The 24069-nt window shown below is 36.1% G+C and overlaps 1 protein-coding gene across 2 annotated transcripts in view; it reads left to right on the forward strand.

The window, feature by feature from the left end:
* The first annotated feature begins 3936 nt into the window (after positions 1-3936).
* Positions 3937-24069, forward strand: part of HnRNP-K (Heterogeneous nuclear ribonucleoprotein K) — a 190070-nt gene continuing 169937 nt past the window's right edge. The window contains exon 1 of one of the 2 annotated variants that reach the window (XM_073991383.1): positions 3937-4260. The gene's annotated coding sequence lies outside the window, so the exon portion shown is untranslated. The remainder of the gene's footprint in view (positions 4261-24069) is intronic. The other variant, XM_073991388.1, reaches the window with a different exon arrangement.

Raw genomic sequence — 24069 nt, forward strand, 5'->3', positions numbered from 1 at the left:
TCGTTCGACAGGCGAACAACGTAATTGAAACGCTAGTATGAACATGACATAAGCAAAGCCTATAGAATGTCGGCCATTCAGAGTTCTGTTAACAACTTTTGACAACAAATGGTCTGTTCCAGAACTGTAAGAATCTACTAATTTTTACAGCCAGTTTCTTCGAAAGAAGAATGTGTGCGAATGAAACACGCCTAAACTCTTGTGTGTTTTTTATTTTTTTTTCGTTTTGAAGCAAAAGCAAAGGTAACATTATTTCGAAAACTAAAGTTTGGGCGTGTTTCATTCGCACACATTCTTCTTTCGACATACAGAAACAGACTGTAAAAATTAGTAGATTCTTGCAGTTCTGGAACAGAGCATTTATATTAATGTGATTTGAGTTTCTTTGTGTTTTAAATCACAATCAGCGTTGCCAGTATTTTTCAGCCTCTTTTCCCCAAGTTCTCCAAAATGTTTCCCCAAAATTCCCCAGATTTTATTGAATTTCCCCAAAAAAATCCCCAAATATTTTTTTTTTTTTTTCAATAATTATTAAAAAAATCAAAAGTAGTTTTTTTTTATTTTACTACTGAAATTCATTTCAAGAATCTACTATTTTTTACTATTTTTTTCTATAACATAAAGGAAAAAATGTTATCGTAGTAAAAATAGGAGCTTCTTGCAGGTTCTGGAACAGAGCAAATTACAAAAAAATCAAAAGTAGTTTTATTTTGCTATTGAAATTCAATTCATGCATTTTATTTTACATAAGTGAGTTAAAAATTGGAAAACGTCAACAAAATGTTTGTACTAAATAATACTTCATTCATTGAAATTCAATTAATTTGGTTTCACATTCGTAAAGTACTTATTCTTATACTTTTAATAGAGTTCATAATAGAAAAAACTCTTTCTACAAATCCATTATTTGTAATTTCTTGAAAAGGAGTTAACACTGCTGCATCTTTATATAAGAAAATATAACGCCAAAATGTGTAAAAAGGTTCTTATCATGGTGCAAGAAAGAAGGTGATACAATAATTCCAACTGATGTCTTTATTTGCGGTCAAAACATATTTCTAAAGATTGGGTCACATTAGGCAAATATTTGCTCTAGCGACCGGCAGTGTGCGCTTACTGAGAGCAAATGAGCATAACAAATGCAATGAAATTTATGTTCACTTGCTCTCAGTAAACCATAGATGGTCAAAATTACTCTTAAATATGTTTTAAGGGAAAAATATAACAGCGTTTTTGTTAGAATTTTTTTACTTTTTTAATATTTTTAACACACAGACGACATCTAAACAATTACAAAAAACTATTTTATAAATAATAAAATAACTAAACAACATGTAAATGTTTATTTATGTTGTAACAACGAAAAAGAGAAACAAACCACAGCAACGCTGGCGTGCGTGAAAGCCCATCTATGCAGTAAACACACACTCGCTGGATCAAATATTTGCCTAGTGTGACCCTAGCTTAAGCATATTTTACCGTTTTCTTCTACATTTTGTGCATATTTCGAACAAAAAATTTTGACAGCAAAAGAAGACTACGGCCTAAATTCGTCTTTTGGATCCCCTTGGTTCTTATAGAACTAAAATTGGGTTGACCCAATGAATTGCAGCAAACATTGGGGGAAAATGCTTGTAAGTTTAAAAAAATGCATACGTTTCAGTATTTGTATTAACAAGCTTTTAAGATATTCGGCACAGGTATTTTTAACATTAATAATTTTTGACTCATTCAAGCATTCAATTGTTTTTTTTTTTTTAAGTAAAGCGTAGGTCTATGGTTCCCAATGGTAACCGATTATTTGAGCAAAACTGTGTGTTGCCCGCTTTATCGTGACAGTTATAGATGGTTTCAAAATTCGAGTGCCATTTATTAGAAGCTGTTCCCAGGCCCATTTTATCGCTTTGAAAACTTAGATTAACCATATAATTCTCTTTTATAATTGGAGCCATGAATGTTACATAAAGTTTAATTTCATCATTGCTTATTAATTCAGAAATCATTTGGCAGTTAAGCAGTTGAAATTATGAAAAAATTGTATTTTAATTCAACCCATTGTTCTAGTACACGATCAATTGCCGAACCGCATGATAGCACTTCAAATCTGTTATAAATTATACCAAACATGACGCATGTTATGTGTGCGTTTTGAATAATTATTTCAGATAATATGAAAAATAATTTCCCCAAAAATCCCCAAATATTTTTCAGATTTCCCCAAAAAATCCGCAATTCCCCAAGTCGAATTATTTTTCCCCATTTCAGAAAAAAATTCCCCAATTTGGGGAAAAATCCCCAATACTGACAACGCTGATCACAATAATGTTTTTGACAACAAACATAACAATCAGGTGGGTTTAAGGGGTGTTTACAATTGCTCTGTTCCAGAACCTGCAAGAAGCTACTATTTTTTACTACGATAACATTTTTTCCTTTATGTTATCGGAAATAATAGTAAAAATTAGTAGATTCTTGGAGTTCTGGAAAAGACCAAATATCTACAATATCTGACATTCATAGTCATATGAGATGTCAAATTTGCTACCTGTGAATGTTGTACACATAAGCTTTGTTCCCGTACTTTTTAATAGTAAAACTCGTAAAAGAGAGAAAAATTGTTGTCACACAAAAGTTTTTTCAAAAAGTTCGGGAACGCAAAAATGGAAAAAACATCAAAAAAGCTGGAACAAATGTCAAAGTCGGCATACCAGCCAATCAGACGCCGACATCCATGTTACTATTTTTTACACGCTCAAATTTGTCGAGTAAAAAGTTTTTAAAGAGAGCGTCATTCAGCGCCATTTTTGTTTAAAGAGAAATTAACATTTTACAACTTTTTTGTGTACGGGAACGCTTTTTCGAGTAAAATGTGTAAAAGTCGTAAAAATTCTAAAAACTTTTTAGTTCTGGAACACAGCTATAGTGTAACCACTATGAAAATTTTCATCTATCAAAATGATGTGGCAACTCATATGTACATTTTTCATTTAGGGAACGCTCTCTATTCCGCCATGTATTTTCGTATGCGGTTGAGAAATTAATTGTTAGAAGAAAACAATTTTACCAAAAAAGGAAGGAAATATGTAAAGAAAACGAAAATGTGAGTGCTATTAAAGTTTTTAACAATATAAATTGTGTTATTTGCGTGATTTAAATTTTGTGGTCATATGAAATGGTATGCTAGTGTGAACGCAAAAACTAAAAGTGGTATGGACTTTGACAAACATAAAAGCTGTGTTCCTTTACTTACCTACGTATCCACATTGCCACAAAATATTTTGTGGTTGCTGGACAGTTTGACATTTATCGATATTTCCGAAAGATCGACAGTCAAAACTGATCGTGTGTACCCCGCTTTAACTAGTTACCATGGCGGAATAAGAAGGTGTCAAGGCCAGAACAGAATCAATCGTCGCTTGCTTTGCTTGCTTCCCAAATGTCAAATTATAAAGGAATGCCAGAGCCTTCTAAAGGAGAACGCAGGCGGATTTGCAAAGAGTCTCTGGCATTGCTTTATAATTTGACATTTGGGGAAGCAAGCAAAGCAATCGACGATTGATCGGGCCATGTACCACTCCTTTCTTTATGTTATCGGAAAAAAATTGTAAAAATTAGTAGATTCTTGCAGTACTGGAACAGACCACTTACTATTCCACCATGCTAGTAACAGAATCGCACTACTGCTGTAAAATTTAAAAATCAGGTAATAAAAAGTGAGAGGGAAAGAAAGATATAAAAGAAAGAAAGAATTTTACTGTGAATTACGAATGGTGTCGTGGAATCATGTTAATTAGTGTACGTCGGTTGACAGGCGAACAACCTAATTCAAACCCTCGTGTGAACAGGCCATTAAAACCGCCAAAGTCGATCACAAGATAATCGATTTAGCGATTTTCCCTACAGTCAATAATCGACTTCGACTTTCCGACTTTTGAATACAAAAAGTCGATTATTCGATAGTCGACTTACCTATCCCTACGCTCGCATAAACGCAAATCGTGAAGTCGTCTCGCATAAACGCTAAAATAAAGAAGAAAATTAGAAAATTGAAAATTCGTGATTTTTTTGCAAATAAGAAACAAATAGAATATAGAAAACAAAACGTTGTTCACAATAATAGTGACAGAAGTGAAAAAAATATAGTTTTTTGAGTGGCAAAAATATCAACTACAAACAAAAGTAAAGTAACAAAGCCAACCAGAAAGAATAGAAGCCACTAAATTCCTTTCGATTTTTTATAGACGCGGAAAATAAAACAAGGTGAGTACAGATGAGAAGGAAAATGAAAAAGTGGTCAAGTCATCATTGGAAAACATCGATAATTAGTATGGAGCCGTTGATTTTTGATATGCAAAAGGGGCGGGCGGCAGAAATGTGCAAAAATATTTGTGGTTTTGTTTGTGAACAAAGTACTTTTTGCAAATATTTAATGTCCGCATGTGAATATATGTGTGAGTTCGTGTGTGTATATAACATATAACGAAATTATGAGTTTGCAATGCTAATTTCTTTATATTATTACATATTTCGGCATAAGTTGAATGTTTTCATTAAGCTCGGATCGGGACCAAATTTTTGTCACAGGTAGGTCTCGTCACCCTGATCACAAATATATACAACATTTATTGCGGAAGTCCATACTTCCCGAGATATGGGCCTCCGAAGTTCCGAAAATTCCCTTGTTAAATGTCGGTTACTTAGAGAAAATTTTTAATTTAAAAGAAAATGTTGTTCCCGTTCCCTAGATTGGCTCCTGTCCATAGCAGAAAGTATTAAATCCCCGGCCGAAGGCCGGCTATATAGAAAAAATTATAATTTTATCCGACCTTAATGCTTAAACTCAACTTGCTCCCATATTTCAAGAATTCTTGTTCATTTCTTGTTGCCCTTTGTGCTCGCTCTGCCTTTCAGCGGTTGCAGTACAACGGTACCGTCAAAAAATGCTATTGGTTTTATGGTTGAGTGATTTTTATTTTATTTTGTGGTTTATGTTGTGTATATTTTTTGGTTTCGTTTTATTTACATACATACATCTATATGGAGGTGCGTCGTCTTTATAAGAATGTGTGTGTGAGATGTGTTTGCGCCATTTATTATTGTATTGCTGTTTCCCTACCGCTTAATTTTTATCAAATCTTAAAGTGCTTTTGGGTTTTTGTAATGTTATTAAAGTTATTTATTTCTTGTGCAAATAATGTTTCATTTCTCATCATCATAATGTTTTTGTTGCTTTCTTCTTTCAATATGTATTATTTGACTTCATCTGTGGTGTTGTTCTTATTTGTGCGCCTGCGCCAGCAGAATTAGGGACAGGAATAGCAGTGTTGCATTTTTTTGACGAACAAACGAAAGTAACAACAACAAAAACAATGACAGTGGCATCTGCACCAACAACAGCAACAATTCATGCAAAAAGATGAAGATGGCCGCATTTTTTCTTCGTGTCATATTTTGCTCTTGTTTGAGAGGTGCATTAACCTTTTGATGGTTTCTTTTTCAAATTGAAAAAGGGTTTCTTTTTTTTCGTAGAAATTAATTCCAATTGGATGTTTTGTCTCTTTACTAATAAGAAGAATGGGAACAACTCTAGTTTAGTAAAAACTCTCCGATTTTTTTGAAAAATTTTCCAGAGGTAGATATTGGGAACAAGTGTCGTTTAGGGGCACCTCTCCTATCGGTCCGAAGTTTTTACCATAGGTAGCCCTTGGGTCCCTGATTACAACGATATATAATTTTCCGACCTTCGGCCGGGGATTTAAGACTTTCTCCTATGGACAGGTGCAAATTTCGGGAACGGGAACAAAATTTTCTTTTAAATTATAATTTTTTCTATAATTAGCCACTTCTAAGAGCCATATCTCTGGATCCAGAGAAGGTATTACAACATATAGCACCATTTTGGAAAGGTTAAAGTGTGAGCTACATTAAATGGCACCCCATAATGGGCCCATCTTCGAATTTTTGGAGGGTTTTATGGAAAAAACCGGGTCCAAAAATCCGTTTTTGGGTTATATCACCTGACCCCCTGAAAATAACCACATCATGACCACTTGTTGGATAGGTATTTCCATAAGCTTTAAAATGTAGCAATCGGGTCCAATAACCGGGTCCGTCCCCCAAGAAAATTATGCATTCCCGTGATCAGCGCAACAATATCTAGCTCTGGAAAAAATTTCAAAAAAATCGGAGAGTTTTTACTAAACTAGAGTTAAGCCGAAGTATTTCAGCCATGTAAAACTTCTCTACAAAAGTGGTGTCTTAGACACGCCGTTCGGACTCGGCGATAAACTGTAGGTCCCATTTCATTGAGCTAATATGAATCGGGGTGCACTCATTGATATGAGAGAAGTCTCCCTTGTCCCTTATGGGATGTTTGTGGAACAATTATTATTATATTATAGAGTTAAGCCGAAGGGGCCCCATTATGGACGACCAATAAATTTATCCCAAGTTAATGCTTGCACTCTAATTCTTAGTTTAGCTATAATTGTCGGTTAATCTGAAAAATGTACCATAGATACCTAGATATCGATGCCCTTATTACGAAAATGTTGCAAATGCAAAAAATATAGTAAAAATACAAAAAATCCCAAGCCGGGTTTGGCATCTTAACAGTGTTTTGAATCGGTTTTTTGATAGCTGCCGAGACAATGGCCAGGTTTAGATAAATCTCCTCCAAGCTTGGTCTTTTCGGGAAAAGAAATTTTGTTACAGTTGTTGTTGTAACAGTGTTTATACCCTACACCACACTGTGGTATTTGTGCTTTTGTATGTAACATAGTTTGAATGTTCCATAGTTCCTTTTTGCGTTAGGTTAGGTTAAAGGACGCGCAGCTGTCATATAGACAGCCACTCCACTCGGAGACCTTGTGGTCCACTGCTTTTGGGATATACCTAAATATAATCACATTCTGAGTCGATTTAAGCATGTCCGTCCGTACGTTCGCGACGTACAGGCCACATATCACTTTTTTTAACCATAGGAAGAACGATATTGCTTTTGGTGAAAATCGGTTCAGATTTGGATATAGCTCCTAAATATATTTGCGGCCGATTTCACTTAATCGATTTCGATGAAATTTGGATTGTGTGACTGAATATAATCACTTTCAGAGTCGATTTAAGCATGTCCGTCCGTACGTTCGCGACGTACAGTCCGCATTTATTGTCAGATACAGCTGAAAATTGAAGAGCACATATCACTTTTTTAACCGTAGGAAGAACGTTATTGCTTTTGGTGAAAATCGGTTCAGATTTGGATATAGCTCCTAAATATATTTGCGGACGATTTCACTTAATCGATTTCCATGAAATTTGGATTGTGTGACTGAATTCAGTATGGACTTCCGCAACACAAAATGTATATCGTTGTAATCAGGACCCCAAGGGCTACCACCAGAATATGTGACAAGGTGATACGGGAACAGTCCATAAACTTTTTTTAAGCAGAAATCGGTTCAGATGTGGATATAGCTTCCATATATATTTTCGTCAAATTTGAGGTATTTGATGCAGCAAACACGCCATATCTGTCAAATTCGACAAACTATCGATTGAAATAACTTGCGGATCAGTCACCAACGTCCTTCTTCCCAGGGTTCGAGAGTGTCTAAACCGTTGACAATAATATATTTATTCCGTCGACTTATGTTACAACTCTTCAGATAATTTGACCACTTGTTTCGCTTATGCTCCTGTTGTTAACTTTCAGTGTCAGATTCGGGGTCACTGGGGTTGACTCGACGAAGCTTAGCACGCTCATTTGCTAATCCCGTCGCCTCTGAGAAGTTTGGTCTCACTTCGGATATTTGATCAGGAGGCATATATTGAGCGGTTCCAGCAGTGATGATGTCTCGGAACATCCTTTCTGCTACCCGAACATCGGATGGTTTGGGCAGATGTCTGAAGCGGTGATTATTGAACTCTTAAACTCGGTCGGTCTGCTCATGGGGACAATTATGGGAGATATGGAGTCTGATCCAAGAGAAACGATGGGTTGTCATGTGACATAATTTATCAGACCAGGTGACACGATGGCCATGTGTGGCGAACTGGACACTCTCCGCTAATTCGTCGGGGCGTCCCCATTGAATGTGCAAAATGTAGAGCTATCAATCTACTCAGCCAGTCGTGCTGACCACTCTGGTCGTTTCCGGGAGAGAATGCCATAAGTCATGATGATCATTAAAGTTCCCTAAGGCCAGGCGGTTATGACCTTCAAAAAGCGGGACCTATAACTTGGAGTACAGCTATTTATGGGTGGGATCTATACATTCCGCAATTCCAACTCGGCTAAACTAGACCAAATATGAATTGTTGGAAGCAAAATGTTCAAAAATTTTATGAAATAAGGAGGGAGGGGGATAATCTGTGCCACACCTGGATACGTCCCTGCACTGAGGTTGCAGCCGTTTGCCGGAACACGGGTGTTGTTTGATTCCGGGTCAATCCGCTATCGAAAAACCCGCCGCCGTGGGGTTGCTTTTGGTTTCTTTGGCTTAATCATCGAATACTCGGTCAATTTCTCTTACATAATTAAAGAGAGTGTCTGTGGTTTAAAGGATTTTTTACAGACCCCTTTCTATCTAGACGTTACCCTCCTGTAGCCAAAGCCTGGCTACACTCATGTCAAAGCTCATCGAGTTACAGCTTATGTACAAAGAGTTATTTTTTTCAAGTTTCTTAAAAGTGAATGTTAGCAGCAGTATCCTCATCCATCTTATAAACATTTGTATTAAAAGCCAGACCGTATTGTTACACTAACTAGTTGCCGACTAAATGCACCATACACTGGTGTGCAAAATAATAGAGCCACAGTAGTTACAATGCATTAAACGTTTCTAAAAACACTACCGCGCAGTGTGTTTTGGCGGACTTAGCATTTTTATAATAAAATAGTATCCCATAAATAAAATTCAATCAATATTTGTCCAATTTGGGGTAGTGATATGATTGGGCCTATAAGGAGGTGTGAAAAATAATAGAGCTAACCAAAGTTAAAAAGAATATTTCTTAAAAAAATTGTAATTCGACCATTAAAATTTTAGAAAAAAGTTAGTTATCCTATCTAGCATTATTTTCCAGAATAAATTCGGCGCCACTTATTGCAATTTAGACCCCGGGAAGGGGCCCAGAAATAAAGATAATACCCAATACGGACCTCGAATATACCGCAATATCGTAACAATAGTTATAATTTGAATGGAACTGGCTAAACTTCCAGCAAAAATAAGGAAAAACTAAAAACCGATTGAACAAGTAAAAAAGTATCAGTCGGCTTTGCCGACAGAGATATACCCTCAGCCTGTGTATATTGAAACAAATTTTTCCCAAAATACGAATGTACAGTCGAAATCGCTTATAACGTCGTCGTTTATAACGTCATATCGCGTATAACGTCGAAATCCAAAAGTCCCGAATTTCTGCCCTTTATATTCCACACAAATAAATACCGCTTATAACGTCGTCGCTTATAACGTCAAATCGGTTGTAACGTCGGTTTTTTGTGAAATATTTGAATTTTGCTATCGGTTATAACGTCGAACCATACGAAGAAGAAAAATGTCTCTCAATATATTGTTGTATGAATATATGTATATGGGTTGGACAACTGAATTACGACTCACATGGAGGCGCTCTCAAGTCAGTGAAGCTAAAATTTTTGCCACCCAATGTCAAAAATTTATTTAATAATATGTTTTTAAAGGACCTTTCAAAACTCAGATCTGACATAAATTTAAAGCTTTCGTTGGAATTCAAAAGCCAAAACTAAAATAACATACTATTTTAAAGTGAACCATATCCTATATTTACGTAAAATATCTGCTGATGAATGTATTTAATATCGTTATTCTTTATTATTTTGTCAAGTCATTCATATATAGATGAAAAAGATGAAAAAGTAATAAAACAACGCATTTATACTCAAAAGTCACTATACATAATTTAATTTCACCTCTTTTATAAGTATCGTTTATAACGACTATCGTTTATAGCGTCCGATTTTGGTCGTCCCTTGACCGACGTTATAAGCGATTTCGACTGTATTTAGGGTGTTTTAAAAATGTTGGCCGTTTGAACCGACGAAAATGTTAATTAGGATTAAAGATCAACAGTTTTGCGGAGGAAATACTAAAAGGAATGGATCGACATTGACCGTTATGGAAGTGGATCTCCAGCCATAACATATGGTGCCATAGGGGGGTTTTACACTCTTCGGGCTGTTCGCTCAATAAGTATGGTCTTGCCACTAAAAAAAACTTTTGCCATCGTAATTGAGGCAGCGAATGCAAGTTGCTTGAACAAAAATCAAAGTGATTCGATATCAGGTCTTAAAGTGAACTTATCCGAAATTTTGTGTGGGCGGTAACGGATGGAGTGGACAAATATAGCCCATATTTCAACCTGATCTATATCAGGTAGATATATTAGGATGTGTAAAGTATAGACCAATTCGGCCACTCCCTTCAAGAGTTACCGTACGAACAATTTTTCCGAACATGTTTGAAATTTTGTGGGGGAGGTACCTGAAGGAGTGGACCGATATGAGTTATGTTCAAACTTAAAATATGTTTGGACAAAATATTACTAAGGACATATTTTGGACCGAATCGGCAGATCCGTTTGAGAGTTATCTTTCGCTCCAACCACCTCACACGGTGTCATAGGGGTTTTTTTTTTTTTGCAAATTTCATGATATTTTCTCAGGACGTATGGACTTGCCCCTGATGAAACCGTCGTATGAAATGCAGTGAATACAAGTTGCTAAAACAAAAATCAAAGCGATTCGAGAGATGGCCCTAAACTCAACTTTTCCGAAAATTTGTGTGGGAGGTACCCGAAGGAGTGGACCTATTGAGACCATATTGGAACCTCATATTACTCTGGTAGAAAGTTTACGCTATACAAAGTATGGACCAAATCGGTCGCTCCCTTCAAGAGTTATCGTGCGCACAAACTTTCCGAACATTTTCGAACTTTTGTGGGGGAGGTATCGGAAGGAGTGGACCGATGTAGCTCATCTTCGACCTTAAACTAAGTTTGGGCAAAATATTACGAAAGCCAAAATTTTAACCGAATCGGTTCATCCGTTCGAGAGTTATCGTGCGCTCCAGCCAGCAGGACAGACACTGAAACACATTTCGTCCAAACATACTTGGGGTCTAAAACCATTATTTCGATGAGGCACATTTTCATCGTGTCAAAGTGTATATACCCTCCTTAGCCTAAAGGCTGAGGGTATAAAAATGCTGGTATTTTTATGATTTCAGTGTATAAAATGGTGGATCTTGTAAGGAATATCACAAGTTTTGCCCCACCTTTGTACTAAAAATTATAATCACGTGATTTTGAAATAAAGACAGGATATGTTTATGCATCGATTTTTAAAACCACCCTAATGGACACCCGTTCTTTTACATTTTCATCATGCTAATCAAGGCTATATTGGGTACATATAACCGCATCACAATCACAGGATTTCCATTAGAGTTGAGTTTAACATTTCTGTCCAGATCTTTTAAAATTGTTGTTCCATGTCTACTAATTCTTTCCATAGAATTTCTTACATTTTAGAAAAATTATTCATTGAGTTTGTTTTTCAACTCGGAATTATTGCAAACATACTAGCAGAAAATATCGAAGCAATGTGCTAATAAACTCAGTTGTTAAGTAAAATGCTTAACTTGAAGAGCAGTTTGTCATGCCCAACTCATTCATATTTGTAGCTTAGCAAAGAAGATACAAACATTAGCTATTCCATTCTAAATGAAAACGAAATGAAGGCATTGTTGTCTTGGTTATTTATTTCTCACAACATTGCTTTCACGATTACGTTAAATTTTTTTTACGTAATATCAAGCTTTCCATTTACACCTAACTAACAACAACGAGTAAAGCCCTCCCCAAAGAACAGCTTTAAATGGAATTCATTCATGCCATGTCCGTCCGCCGTTGGTCTCAAGTTTACGAGCAAATGAAAAAAAAAAACAAAGCCAGTGAATCTATGTTATGACCGACTGCCAAAACAGACAACAATTATTGAGATTATTTTGTATGTGCTGGCGGACTGAATGACAGACAGACGGGTGGGCAGGCAAGTAGTGTGGGAAAATCTACTAAATATGGAATGCTGCTGCTGTTTGTGTTCTGTTGTCTTGCTTTTAATGATGTTTTTTTTTTCAATTCCAAACAAGGTAGTAGTAAAGTTATCTCCATATAGAACGAACGCCGTAAACAATAATGGTAGGTAGCTTTTCTGGTAGCAGAAAACCAGCAGCTTTAACACAGCTGAGTGCTTTAGTGTAACCAATCTTTAAAAGTCATGAACAATGTAAACCAACTACCAGCAGCTACTGGTAGTGAAAACTTCCATATTATTTGTGGTGTGTGTTACAAATCTTCCCAGGCAATATTTGTTGTTGATTCTATGGCAAACAATCGTCGTTGATGCCATGCTTGGTTCTTGCATCAACAACAGCAGAAAACAACAATGATGCTGTGCATCCATGATGCTGCTGCATTATTACTTTTGTAACCAAACTCCTCTCGAGTATGTATTGAAGATATGGTTACAAAACCAAAAACCAGTCAAGTCATGCAACAAACAAAAAATATGGAGAAAAGAATTTGGTTCAATGTCAGCGACAATAACAATGCTTTGCTTATTTTGGATACCATAACACAACAACACTGCACCAGCAACAGCAGAACCCCAGTACATGCCATAAGAAAAAAAAAAATAAACGCCAAAATGATATACTATGTCCATAAATAATAATAAACAAAAACATCGGACATGAAAAAAAATCATAAAAACAAAAAATTAGACACCAAAGAAAATAAATATACAAATTTATGCGATTTTTTTTTATTTTCAGTAATTTTTTTACGATCCATGTTGTGGTGACAAAGTATTTGTATGTTTTGGCCAAACATTGTCAGATGCAGTAATGCGCCTTTTTCTATAGAAGACGAAAATGAATTTATCTATTACTCATACTATGGAATTTATAAATGTTTTCCTAAAAATTCTCACGTGAGACATTTTAAATATATCGAACTTATGGCCTTGTACAATCGGGGGCGTTGACTGTATATATTGAATCGAAAATGGTTAGTTTATAGGATACCCAGCTGCCGTTAATTGTTGACAGCCACTTCACTCGGTGACCAGCGGTCCATTGTGTTCATCCTGAAATAAGATACGAAAGGGGGGTTGGAGAAGGGAGAAAGACAGGAAAGGGATAGAAGGAGATTAGATATAACAGAGAGATGGGGAAGCATTATTTAGTTGTACTTTCGTAGTCTATGATGACCCGCCCCATAGCCATTTCAGGCTTCTGCAGTAGGTTAACATGGCTGCAGGATCAATGGAGGATAAATACCCAGCAAAATGTTCGATGCCAAAGATGACATTCAATCATGGGTGCAAGTGATCTAGCATGTCATCTTTTTAGCATCTTCATCGATGAATTTTATATGAGCGTGGACCCCAAAAGATGACGTTCTTTTCTGGATCCTAAGCATGTCATTTTAACCAATGCGTTGACATGTCATTTCCACCAATGCTTTGGCATGTCATTTCCACCAATGATTTAACATGTCATTTTCACCAATGCTTTGACACGTCATTTTCACCCATGCTTTGACATGTCATTTTAACCAATGCTTTGGCATGTCATTTTCACCAACTCCTTGGCATGAAATTTTCATGTATTGTTTGGAAAATGGAAATGCTGTATTGAAATATGGTTTTCATGAAAAACAAAACTCTTTATTAATTCAAACGAATTCATGAAATAACTACAATTAATTTATCAGTTTAGTTTCTCAAAAGTTTACATCCAAAATTGCAATGTAATCACCACCGCTGCAACGCAAAAGATTACTTCCTCCGTTCTCCGCAACTGATATTCTTTCATCTTACAAAAGGTTTTTTCAATTATCTTCCCATCACCAGTTCAGATTTCGACATGGACTCCAAATGCACTCCTTTAAGTATTTTTTTTGTAAATTACTTTACCACCGTGGTGCAATGGTATGCACGCCCGCCTTGCACGCAGAAGGTCGGTGGTTCGATTCCCCGGCCAGGCAACATCAAACAATTATTCAACGGTGGCAAAATACCCCTCAGTAATGTTGGCGACATTTCCTGAGTATTTCAGCCTTGAAAAACTTCTCCACAAGTGGTGTCTTATGACACGCCGTTCGGACTCGGCGATAAACAGTAGGTCCCATGTCATTGAGCTAAATATGAATCGGGGTGCACTCATTGATATGAGAGAAGTCTCCCTTGTCCCGTATGGGATGTTGTGGAACAATGTTTTTTTATGTTTACTTTTATTTTATAATTTTAGTATTTTATAACAACATTATGGTAATTTATACTCTTTTGTTTAGTGACGGAAATATGTAGGGATCTACAACCCGGCTTGCTTTAGGGATCTCTAAGAACAAAAAGTAACGAACGGGGAGGAGAGACTTTTTATGGAAAATACCATTTATGCTTAATTAATTTATTTTTAATTGTTTCTTTCCAAAAGTAGTTTCTTCTTTATTTTCAGATTCTTGTTCCTTTTCGTTTCGGACTTTTTTTTTCAAATTCCAAGAAGCAAGATTTGATTGATTTCATTCTATGTCAGATTTAGAACAGACAAGGGAACTTTTAAAATAGCAATGTGTGCAGTCCGATTCTATTTTTAGCTCGATGGTTGGGACTTCATATAATACCAATTGTTTAGAAGTTTTAGTTGTTTGATATGCAGGAAATGTAAGACAACATCACGACGACAGTTCTAACAACTTTGGTTTGTTCCAGAAACTGCAAGAATCTGCTTATTTTTACTACGATAACAATTTTTCCTTTATGTTATCGGAAAAAATAGTAAAAATTAGTAGATTTTTGCAGTACTGGAACATACCAAAATGAAAATAAACAGGTGTGTAAATAAAAACACAAACATCATCTCTATTGGATCGATGGAATGGGTACAAATGCTGATGAAAAGATCGGATCTTTCACGACTTCCTTTGCATTGGTTCAAATCCTAATGAAAAGATCGGATCTTCCACGACTTCCTTTGAACCAATGCAAAAGATGACATGAAATCACGTCATCGCAAAGAACCCCTTCCGTCAAATTTTGCTGGGTAAGAGAAAGATACCAACTCATGCATACCAAACAGCCTATGTCTTTTGATTCACAGTGTAGGACACCTGCAGAGAAGGTGGTCGATTGTTTCAGTGTCTTACATAGCCTTCAATTCTCAATGTTGTTGTTCTCCAACTTGCTTGTCATAGATCTGTTGTCGCAGTAACCAGTAATCACCCCAGGGATATCAACTGTTCCGAGCTAAAATGAATTTTTACCCAGAAAGACAGAAAATTAAAAAATCGCACATACAAGTTTTTATCCATTTCTTCAATAAAATATCCTACTCCCATGCTTGTTGGGTAAAAAGCGCTACAGCCGCTACCTTAAACAGCCAAAGCCGCTACTGTAGCGGTTGTAAATAAAACATCGATATAACTCCTAAACAGTGGGTTTTGTACGTCAAAAATCACCACAATTAATGGGAATACCACCAACTTTGCATCCCTGAATGACCTCTACAGCGATTCTGATTTCTGATTTATGTAGTGGAAAGAGACGCAGTTTTACGCCCTGAGATTGCCGGTCAGATTGACTTCGATACATTACAACCAGTTACGTCTTGCCAAATACTTACGGTTATGTCTGCGTAGATCTTACGTCTTGCCAGTTCTTCAATTGTCTCATTTCACTCAACATTGCCAACAAAACTTAACAACTGTTTTACAAGTTGTTACGATAGATCTGGAGGACAAAATCAATGCCAATCTCACTTCCTACATTTTTGAAGGAAAGATACTTACAGCTATCATCGCTAAAATCCAAAGCCACCATCTTCCCGTCATGGAAGAACGAGGAGAAGAAGGATATTGGAAATGAAGGTTGAATAAAGGACAGTACCAACACTCCATAAACCTTAAATACTCGGCGAGATGTTCGACCACCTCCTTCCCATCCCGAAACATGCAGTCGCCTTAAAATCCAATGTCCATCTCTTGCACCACTTGGGGAAAGGACAAGGAGATCTAAACAATGCAGCCCCCTATTTGGACCTCACCCAAAATAATGCCTTTCGGCAGACCAGTAAGCCCTAAACTCCTGTGAAGTCAAATGTGTTCTGTAGCAACATCTTCCAGCGGTTATGGAGGTCGAACGGTCTCAGGAGAGGACCACACGAAACGGTACATATTTTCTATTGTACAGGAGGTCGTCTAAGAGGGAGCCACCGTGGCGCAGTGGTAATCACGTCAGCTTTACACTCAGAAGGTCTGCTGTTCAATCCCTGACCAGAACAAAACATTTTCGGAGGTGGCAAATTCTCTTTGTGTAATGTTGGCTTAAATTTACTGAGTATTTTAGTCATGAAAAACGTCTCTACAAGTGGTGTCGTAAGACACACGCCGTTCGGACTAGGCGATAAAAAGTAGATCTCCATATCATTCTGCCAATGTGAATCGGCGTGCACTCATTGATATGAGAGAAGTCTCCCTTGTCCCTTCGGGGATGCTGTGGAAAAATATGTAACGGTGCTCGTGAAACAAATTTAAATGGAAGATGCTTACACCTGGGAAAACTGCTTGAGTGCCTTTTAAATAAATCGCGATTCATGTTGACATTTTGAAGGATTTTTTTTAGGTTTTCACGATTTTTCTTGGAAACTGCAAGTCCTATCGAAATGGGGCTAAAGAAAATTTTATAGATAAGAAAATTTTCTATAAGATTGACTTTTATTATATCTTCGTAGCTTTTAGGTTATTGAGATATAGAAGTTCAAATTAGGACAATGGATTGACTGTTTCGCCGCCTTATAAAACGATGTCATGACTGCAATTTCCCACCTTAAACTTAAATACAGTCGGACCTCGATTATCCGGATGGTCGGGTCCGGAGGCATTACGGATAATCGATTTTCCTGGATAATGGATGCAATGCTTTTATGCAGTTTTTGAAAATATTTTGAAGTAAAAATGGCATAGTATCGTACACTAATACGAAAATCTGCAATTTTATTTTTAAGTTTGTTACGGCAATCCACCAAAATTTTAAAAGATACTTAATATCATCATCAGATTCATCTGAATTGACTTTGTCCCATGGTTTTTGTGATACTATAAATACACAAATTGTGTAATACGGGAGAATTTCCCGTTTTTGTTTGTTTACCTCTTGTTTGCTTAATCAAATTAATTGAAAAGTGTTCTTTTAATGCCGGGGGTAATGAAGTTATAACTAAAAATAGAGGAAACGGAACAAATTCCAACATTTCTTTTCTATCACGGATAATGGAGGTTCCCGGATAATCGATTCACAGATAATCGAGGTTCATGTATCTCAAAAATAGTACAACCTAGGAAAAAATTATGAAAGCCAATCTTTTAGAGAATTTTCACAGCTACAACAAATTCTTTAGTCCAATTTCGAAAGGATTTGCAGTTTTTGGTATATGGTTTTAGACCCCAAATATTTTTGGACGAAATCCGTTTCAGATAGTTTGGTTTGTTGTCGATTTAGCCATGCCCGTCTCTCAGTCTGGCTAGTTGGCTGGAGCGCACGATAACTGTCGACCCGGATACTGCGTTGGTACAAACTTTGCATTTCGTAATATTTATGCGAAATTTTAGATAAAGTTCGATGATAGTACATATCGGTCCACTCCTTAGGGAACCTCCCTCACAAAAGGTCGACATATTTGTTTAAGTGCAGTTTGCGTTCCTTTGGATATTTTTACTGAAATTACTCATTGTGGTCCTGTTTACGGCGAAATTATGTTTCTCGTGGTTAAGTCCATGCTTCCGGATATAAAGCTCCAAATTAATTACATTAATTTAATTAATTACACAGTGTCCAACTGAAATGAGAGATGGGCACGATATCTATCAAAAGAAATGTTTCCCAAAATAAGATCTACTTCCAAAATGGACTATGTCGGTGCATTCCTTCAGGTACTTCCTAAGCAAAATTTTTGAGCTTTAATCCAAATCGGCATTAATACAAAACGTTCAAAATGGTGGGCAAACAATTCTGAAAACCCCTATATACATAATTTTTTGGGGAAATGTTGACAGTTTTCGAACTGTCGGTAGATGAAAGTGACAATTTACACAGGATGAGGGCATATACATTAGACAAAAAAAGAAACAAATTTTTGATTGGAACTCCTACCCACCACCTAATTTTTTTCCATTTGACCCAAAAACCTTTTATATGAAGTTTTATGACGATCGGTTAACCCCTGCCACCCGAGCGATCTTTGCATTTTCACGAAAATTTTCTATAAGCCACATTTATGGTCCAATCGTTGACAATTTTTTACCAGTTCATCGGATCGGATTTTGATATAGCTCCGATAGGCCGATTTTAGTTATTTTTGGACTTATATTGCTATATCGAAATCTGATCCGATATTCACACATTATTGTAGGCTTCGTTTTTTAGCCACATTGGATTAAATTCGATTGGATCATAAATGTGGCTTTTAGCAAATTTTCGTGAAAATTCACCTTTGGCCCCATACAAATTACTATGGAAACAAAGATCGCCCGGGTGGCACGGGTTAACCTTAACCGATCGTCATAAAATTTCATATATATAGTTTTTGGGTTTTGGGAAAACATTATACATATATCTCTGTCGATCAAACAAAATGACACATTTTACATGTTTTATAGACTCTTTACGATGGCTTTTGTGCGTTCCACTGTAAATTCGAGTTGTTTGCAAAATTTTCATAAACATTAGCATTCTACTAATCAGCAGCCTTCCTTATCAATCAACAGCGGTAATCTGCTCAAAATAATTTTAAAATCTTGTCAAACTCATTCATATAAACCATGTCATTAAATTTCCAATAAAACGAGACAAAAAGTGCTACCATAGTCATTTGTATTAGCCCAAATTGGAAAAAAACTGCTATAAATTTAAATTAGCCACAGCGGCACGTTGTTGTCACCAACTTGCCGCCATCCATCTGCCCCCATATATTTTTTTTATGATTTCCTTGTGACAGCCTAATGTGCGAATATTTGCGGGGGTGTGAGAATATTTTCAACACAAACACTAATTTATCTCCAAGCAAACAAAAAATGAAGCTAAACAATTTGGGTTAAGAAACGGACTTATTTTAGAAACAAAAGCAAAAATTCCAAAGATTTTTATGCTCTTAGAAATTAATTGTCGTGTGAAATTTTGACATGTACTTTGGTATGTTTATGTTTTCATATTCTGAAAAGAGTTTGGCAAAATCACATTGTAAGAGGACAACAAGTTATCTTTATCTGCACCCCAAGAGCTGCCGGCAAGGGACTTGAATGAATGATGTCAATGAACTTATCTGCTTGTCGCAGAAAGCTGATAGCGACTTAAAAATGCTTTCTAATGTGGCCGAGTTCTTAAAGGTTTGGGTTGTTCTGCCCCTCTATTCTGCATTTTCATCTCCACAGTGCACGTAGTAAACAGTATGACTTCAGATTTAGTGGCTTTGCTCATTAGTTAGCAGTTTATAAAAAAATATTAAATACTTTGATAAATTTTCAACACTTTTACTAACGATTAAATTTTTTTCTTTCTTTGCAGGTAAGCTGAATAATTCATTTCTCGGAATACAATTTGGCAAAAACACGTACATATGTATTTATGTATGTTTAAATGCATGCAGTTTAAAGTTTTGTCAAACACATCGCACTGTGGTTCCGCACGCGGACAAAAATCGAAGAATTTATGTCGACAAATTTGATTGCGATTGAAATAAATATTCTCTAAACACATTAAATGTTTATTATCCAATATTAGTTTTGCCAATTTACAGCGGTAATATGCCAAGTTAAGTCGAAGAAGTTGAGATTTGTACGTGGTGCCTTAAAAACGAAAAATAGATCCGCAAAGCATTCGTAGCTTATGAGTGAAATTATAAAAAACAAGTAAGCAAAGGCTATAGTCGGACGGGGCCGACCATGTAATACCCTACACCTTTACCACTGGGTATTAGCTTTTCACAAATCAAAATTTCTTTATGGAACAAATAAACTTATTGTAAGAAATAACTTTGTGGATTCTGGTACCGTATCACACCAAGCTTAAATAATAATATAATAATTGTTTCACAAACATCCTACAAGGGATAAGGGAGTCTTGCCTCATATCAATGAGTCAGTGTACCCCTATTCATATTCGCTCAACGATATGGGACCCACAGCTTATCTCCGAGTCCGAACGGCGTGCCCTAAGACACAACTTGTAGAGCAGTTTTATATGGCTGAAATACTCAGAAAATGTCGCAAGCCTTACTGAAGGATATTTTCTACGGTTGAAAATGTAATTTTGGCTGCCTGGGGAACCGTTTTGCAAAAAGATGGCAAAGCGACCCATGCTGCAGTGTATGTATAAAAATCCAAATGGACAATTAACACGTTAAGGTACCTTGTAATTTGCAATAATGCAAAAACTGGGAATAGGAAAATGTGGTTCTCCACACAAAACACATTATATATTAAGCAGTAGGCCCGTTATCTAGCAGACACGTGATTGCAATTTGCATCAGGGGGAAGATCAGTAGTTCTATTTCCATATGTAGTCTACTTTACCGGCATATGCCCTCTAGGAAATAAAATATAGACCAAAAATATTTTTTTGTATTTTTTTATACAAAAGTAATGGTCCATTTCACCCGCTAAATAATATCAGATCATCATCCAAAATTTTAGACTTCTTCTACCTAAACTCTTACATAGTGCAAAATTTCGTGATTATTGAGCTATAATTGCGAACTCTAGCGTGATTATGATAACACTACAAACAAATAACTGGGTATATTAGGCTGTAACTCTGTTATCTTATCATGTAAACCAACACTATTGAAATCAATAGAAAGGTCAAGCGTTCCTCTTCCAAGTATAGCTTACATGCCCGGAATGTCTCCTCCTGGAAAAAATATATAAGCTGTATATTAAAAATTTTCACAATTTTCACACAAAAGTTCTGGTCTATTTAACCCTCTAAATATTATCTGATCACGATCTCAAATTGCAAGCTTCTACTTTGTCATATACTCTTACCTTATTTCAAATTTCGAGGCGGTCGGACTATTATTGCGACCTACAGAGCAGCTACAAAATCGGATAAAAATTATGTTTTTGGTCCATTTCATCCGCTAAATATTTCACGATCATCACCAATTAAAATAGCGATCTATTCTGATGTGAAACCGACCTCCATACCAAATTTCGTGACGATCGGTCCATAATTGCGGCCTGGAGTTTGATTACAATTTATAATGGACAGACGGACACACGGACGGACGGACACACATCTCAAAATCGCTTTATCTCGCCGAGATATGAAGATTGGTATACCACATTGGGGGTCTCCGACGAATATTTCGCGGTGTTACATGAATTTTTAGCAAAACAAACTTATAATGTGGTGTAGGGTATAATAAGAGGCAAATGTAAAATTTCCAAAATGAAACTTATAGTTGATGGCATTGGTAATATTCTTACGAAAAAAAACAACAAATTAAAAATTCGTTTTCTAAAGGTACAGTTACATTAGGCAAATATTTGCTCCAGCGACCGGCAGTGTGCGCTTACTGAGAGCAAGTGAGCATATATTCAATGTATTATAACACTCATTTGATCTCAGTAAGTGCACAATGCCGGTCGCTGGAGCAAATATTTGCCTAATGTGTTCCTTAAAAATAAATTCTTTGTAAATGACTTTTTGTGCTATTTTTAATATTATTGCCATAAACTTATCTTGAGTTTTACTAATGTTGGTACCGTAAGGGCAAGTCCATATTTTTTTAAAAATATAGGGGAAAGTCTCAAGTTTACGATAAAAAGAACTCCAGATGCCACCATATGCCACCCTGTAAGTTTTTCCCCTTATACCACGCCTGTAAAATCGCCAAAATTTCGAAAATCGGCAGGTACGTTTATATAGGAGCTATAACGAAACGTGGACCTATATTGAACATTTTTTGCAAGGAGGTATGGTGTTTCCTCACAACATAAAATGCAAAATTACAGCCAAATCGGTTGGAAAATTTGGCTAAAATCGAATATCTGGAGGTACTTTTTTATGGGAGCTATACATAAACTTGGACCTATATTGAACATTTCTTGCAAGGTGGTATGTTGTTCCCTGAGAACAAAAAATTCAAAACTACAGCAAAATCGACTGGAAAATTTGGCTAAAATCGTCAAAATATAAAAAATCGGGGGGCTACACCCAAATGTGGACCTACATCCATTAAATTTGTTTTTCTCCCTTGTAGGCTCGTTATAAAACTATGTTTAAAATTTCGAGGCGTATACTCGATTATAACTATTTTTGGCACTCCTTTCCATACAAGTGGGACCACTGTGCATCGCGCTGATTCTTCCACCTCGTTTTATGCAAATGAAGAAATGAATGTAAATTTAACGAGAGAAAACAACAAAAATGATGTCAAAAAACGAATTAATATGAAAATGTTTGTTTTAAGCATATTGCGGCAGCTCTTAACTCAAACATTATCATGCACACATAGGTGACAATATAATGACATGGACCAACACCACCAATATGTTGTTGTAGTTTTTTTTTCTCTGCTATGTGTTATATGGCATCATAAAAAAACAAATCTGTTTAAATACGCATTTGTAAAAAAAACAACAAAAACACATGGCATAACTATTTAAACATGACTTTATGGTCTGTCATTCATTGGCGGCTTTAAAATTTAAGCTTTTGTTAGCTCTTTTGACTGACGAGAACCAGTCATAGCTATTAATCATTTGTAATTATATCTTCAAAATATTTTTTGACACTTCTTCTGCTGCCTCTTTGTAGCTGTTGAATATGCAATTATGAATTTAAAAAAATAAAGAGATTGCAACATAATATTTTAGAAGTCTTCTTTAGGAGGCCCATATAGGAGGGCTTCTTCATATATAAGGCCTTTATGAGGTTATCTATAAAAAATTCCCTTTATAAGGTCTTTTGTATACAATACAACTATCAACTATAGAAGTTTCATTTAGTAGGTCCCTTTGGGAGACCTTTTACCTACAGAAGACACTTTTTTGAGGTCTGCTATCTACAAAAGATCTCTTTACGATATCTTACATTTCTATAGTAACCATTAGAACGCATTCTTCTATAGAAAAAAATCTTTAGAAAGAAGAAGACCTCCTATCCTTCTTGAGAGAGGAATATTCTCCTATAGACCTTTTGTCTATATGAAAACTTTTATTTATAGAAAACCCTTAGGATATATTCTACGGGTAGGAGGAAACACCTTTAAGAGTTCTCCTAAAGAGGTCCTCAGCAATCTTAAGATCTTCCAAATGTGTCGTCTATAGACCTACGTCTAGAACGAAGAAACACACAAGGTGTCTTAAGTTTCCCCAATATAGCCAATATAATAGAAAAAACCTCGAAACAATGCTTTGGGAATCTCCCAGTATTTGAAAAAAAAGGAAAGATGCTTTAACGGTAAATGCTACAATGCGAGGAAAAAAACCTTTAAATGTCTTAATGAATTTAGAATGCATATTACAAATGAAAACAAGGTGAAATACAATGAGAGTAGTCGACTTTATAAAGAGATGAAACAAGAGTATTACGTTGCTTTAGATAAAAAATTAGATATCATTCAAAATAGCAAAGACTGGTGGAAACTTGCTAAAGAAATACGGAATGATTGCAATACAACATGTATATTCGTCCCAACAGATGAGCTGAAAACATACTTCGAACATCTACTTAATCAGCCAAAAATATCTCCAGATATAGTCTGGCTTAATCCCATCGTTGTTTTTTTATACCCTCCACCATAGGATGGGGGTATATTAAGTTTGTCACTACGTTTGTAACTACTCGAAATAATCATTGTAGACCCCACAAAGTATATATATTCTTGATCAGCGTACAATTCTACATCGATATAGCCATGTCCGTCCGTCTGTCCGTCTGTGGAAATCACTCTAGCGTCCGAACGG

Source organism: Musca autumnalis, unplaced genomic scaffold (genome assembly GCF_047663935.1).
Source record: "Musca autumnalis isolate F117 unplaced genomic scaffold, ASM4766393v1 scaffold_5, whole genome shotgun sequence".
Lineage (NCBI taxonomy): Eukaryota > Metazoa > Arthropoda > Insecta > Diptera > Muscidae > Musca > Musca autumnalis.